We start from the raw sequence: 4,191 nt of genomic DNA, 5'->3' as shown, positions 1-4,191 counted from the left end.
CGCCGTCCCGGCCCCGCGGCTGCCGCCCGAGCCGCCGCCGCCGCCAGCAGCAGGAGCAGCAGCGGCCGCCGCGGCGCTCCTCGGACCTGCACATTCCTCTCCTCCCCTCGCGCGCGCTCCCTCCTCCCGCTTCCTCGCCTCCACCAGCTGACTCCGAGCGAGAGGATGACCTCATCCTTCTCTTCCAGCTGCTGCCGCTCCCGCCCCGGCTGCTCGGGAGGGGCGAGGGAGGAGGAGGGCCCCGGAGGAGGGGCCGCGGCCGGGAAGCGCGGCGGGATCGGGATGGGGGTGGCGAGTCCCCGGGGCCCGGAGGATTGATGGAGAGAGACGGTCGAGGATCCCGGCTCACGGGATTGCGGAGAACGCGGGGTGGGTTTGACCGACCCCGGGGAGCGGCGGGAGGGCGCGGAGAGAGGAGGGGTCCCCGCGTGCAGCCCGCGCGGAGGTCTGCGGAGAGTGGGGACGGCGGGTGTGGCACGGCGCGGGGCTCTTTGTGTTCGGTTCTGAGCTACGGAGATCTGGAGAAGGGCTAGGTGTGCAGCCGGGGCCGACGAGGGTTGGGAGACTGGGCTCGATTCGGATACCAAGGCCCCGAGAGCCGACAACGGCAGTGGGTGTGCCCGGCCCCGGAGAGCCGGCGAAGGCGCGGAGGACCGGCGGGTCCTCGGGGAGCCCCGAGCCCGCGCCCTCGGGGAAGGAGCGCGTGGCCAGATGGCTCCGGCTTCTCCGGGGAGGCCAGGCGCCCAGGCTCGGGAAGAGGAGGCGGCGGCTCGGATGCCCTCCGCCGCCCAAGCCGGCGCCGCCCGGCCGATACCTCCGCGCTCCCTCCTCGGCCGGGAAGCGATCAAGCCTGGAGGAGCGGCGAACCGGAGGGCCAGGCGGCAGCCCACGGCCGCGTCCTCCTGTAGGTGGGAAGCGCCGCACCCCTGGCGGCGGCTCGGGGCTCCGCGGGCGGAGGGGCGGGGCGGCAGCCGTGGATAACGGTCCCGGCCCGCGGGAGAGGAGTGGCGGAGCCCGGAGCTGACGCCACCTCCCCGGTCCAGTGGAGAATTACCTGCTCTTAAAGCGACAGGAGTTTCAGGCTTGTGTAGTCCCGCCACGCCAGAAATGACTAGAATAAATTAAATCTGTGATCACCAAGTTATTATAGCAACAGATATAGAGAATAGGAAAATTGAAAAAGACTCTTGGAAATGCAGTCGATATAGGGTTCCGCGCCTCTTTTTTTTTTTGATAAGAAAACTTAGTCTGATTTGTTTCACTTAACTTTTGTGAACGTAAGAGAAGGGGACTGTAATTCTTAAATTATACTGTGACTCATGTTTTAAGCCCAGAGGGAAGTGAGGCAACACGTGTTACCCCGCCACGAAGAGCACCAGCATGGTCTTCTAAATCTGGAGGCAAAACCTCACACCCTCGCGCTAACTTGCAGACACCAGGCTGTCTGAACTAGTATGTGCGCCATTCTTAATTGGTAGCATTATGAGGGAGATGTGCACACATTTCTCTGCAAGTAGAAATAGCCGCCCCAGACCTCTCCTGCTACAGTTATCTGCTGTTTGAGCACCAACCTGATCAAAGTGGGATTTGCCACCTTCGCCCTTTGTTCTTATAGACTGGTGCCTGCCCTGGGCCCTGTTATGGTGAACTCTGCCTGACAGTCTGGCAGGAGGGTGTTGGACCCAAGAGCCGGTAAACATTACCTGGCATGTACAAATCCAGTATTTCTATCACAAGGCGTGGCCAGATGGGGAATGAGGGTCAATGCAGGACCACAGAGCCAGGTAGATGGCCAAGCAAAGGGTATGTTTTAAATCTAACTTTAAAACTGGGCCCTCTTGGAGACTTCCTGGTGGTCCAGTAGCTAAGACTCCATGCTCCCAGTTCAAGGTTCAGGGAATGAGATCCCACCCGCCTCAACTAAGAGTTTGCATGCTGCAACTAAAAAAATTAAAAAATAAAAGACCCCACACCACAAAGAACCTGCCTGTGGCAACTAAAATCTAGGGTAGCCAAACAAGTAAATATTTTTTAAAAAATTAGACCCTCTTGAAGTAGGACCATCCCTTTTATTTATTTATTTTTTGAAAACACCCCAGTTCTTTTCCCCCAAGGTCCAAATCTTAAGAGTTCATCTCCAAGGCACTACAGCTGATCCTTGTGCCAAAGCACTGGGGAGAGGAATGATCTCTTAGGTAACTGAGTCCTGAGCGATAAGGTATATTCTAGGTCAAGTGCAAGGCCTTACATTGTACCAGGTATGAAAAGCCAGCTGATGTTTGGAGGTCTGGACCTGCCTCAAGCTTCCTCTAGAGAAGGGATGTTTCTTATTCAGTTGTATTCTCTGCCTATAGCACAGCGCCTGCACAGACGATTCACTCAATAAACATGAGCTGAATGAATGCATGGATTTACAGGGAAAAAAAAAACTTTCCAAACAGAAAGAATGCTGCATTCTGTATTAATGTTCCCATGGAAACAGAAATTAGGAGACTTATCCTGTTAGGTTCTAAAAAAGAAACAACTAGTAATACTTTCCTTATTAGTATATTTATTCAAAACCATTTAGATTTTTTCTTAAGCTTCTGTCTGAACCATCTCTGGAAAGTGGTGGAAGTCAATGGGAAGAGTACATGAGTTGGAGGTCAGAGTAGGAGGTTCTTCCCCTTATTGGCCTCACAATCTGGGCAAATCATCAATAAACAGGATTAATATGAGGACTGGATGAAATAATGCATATTACTGCGCTTTGCACACAATAGTGTTCTTAAGAATCTCTTACCTCCTATTACTCACATCTCAGGGTGAGGTTTCTAAAATCACCTGCTGTATTGTCATCACTGGATCTGCCGAGGCACATAGATATATGGGTCAGAAGCTCAGAATTTAGACTCAGAGGTGTCCTGAGTCATATTATTTAACTCCCCACTCCACCCTGGCCCTCAGGTTCATCATTTGTAATCTAGGGCTGATCACAATCTCTAGCATCCAGTGTTGTTGCCGGGAGTAAACAAAATGGTGCAGGCTAACTCTTTGACACCATGTCCTGCACTCACAATCCACAAAGTTCAGTTAATATTTTTCACATTTCTTCCACCCCTTCATGTTTTCTGGTTTAATTCCAAAACTTTACATTGAGCTAGTCAACTTTCCCTCAAATAAGCTTTCTTCAGAGCACAGCTGTTGGACCCCCTGCATCAGAATCAGATGATTTTTAATACAGATCCCTGGCCTGTCAATGCTGATCCCCTCTCCTTCAGTGATCTTGTCTTCCATCCTTCCCTTGTTGTTATAACCTAAACCACGCCATCACTCAACAGCTTCATAATCTCAATTTCAAGCATTCTGCTCTGACTGATTTCTCGTAAATGGTCAGCTCAGTCCCCTCAGTGCCCATGGACTCAATTCTGCCAGGCTTTCATGTCCCTTAACCCCTTCACACTCTCACCTTTCTCCTTTCCCAGCTTAAATCTCATGGTCAATCCCCAGTTTCTGGAACACATCCCCATTTCTATTGTTGCTCAACATCAATGTGGTTTCAGCCCTGCTCTGACTTCAGGTCTAAGCCTGTGCAACTGGCTGTGTCTAGAGAAAGGGTGTCCATGCTGACCAGCCCCACAGATGTAAGCCCGTGAACCTGAAGGAAGCCTAGGGCTGCTCAGCGATCACCTGGGGTCCTCCCAGTCCATTGGTGTCCTACATGATTTTTTTTTGGCTGCACCGGGTCTTTGTTGTGACACAAGGACTTTTCTAACAGTGGCATGTGGGCTTAGTTGCTCCCCAGCATATGGGATCTTAGTTCCCCGAACCGGTATCAAACCCACATCTCCTGTGTTGGAAAACAGATTCTTAACCACAGGGCCACCAGGGAAGTCCCTGTCCTACACTTTCAAATTATTGTTTCTTTTCTTCTTTTCCCTTCTCAAACTTTTAACACCTCCTGCATCCTTACTCTCAGCGAATGACTCTGCTTCCCAAGTCACTGAGAACAATAAGTTGACAACAGAATAGAGCCCCCGAAGCTCCCAGCACTTCCCCTGACCACCAGCCAGCATCTGTCCTTGCCTCCCCAAGGGGATCCCTTCCCTTATTCACCAGCTCCTGTCCCCTCATTGCTCAAGAGCACTATTCAACACTAATTTCCATGATCATCAGTTTTCCCTCTCTTCTGGATTATCCCCATTCCATTCA

Source organism: Oryx dammah, unplaced genomic scaffold (genome assembly GCF_014754425.2).
Source record: "Oryx dammah isolate SB20612 unplaced genomic scaffold, SCBI_Odam_1.1 HiC_scaffold_19, whole genome shotgun sequence".
NCBI classification, from domain to species: Eukaryota; Metazoa; Chordata; class Mammalia; order Artiodactyla; family Bovidae; genus Oryx; species Oryx dammah.
The sequence above is the reverse complement of the archived record's forward strand: the minus strand, read 5'-3'. Positions refer to the sequence as shown.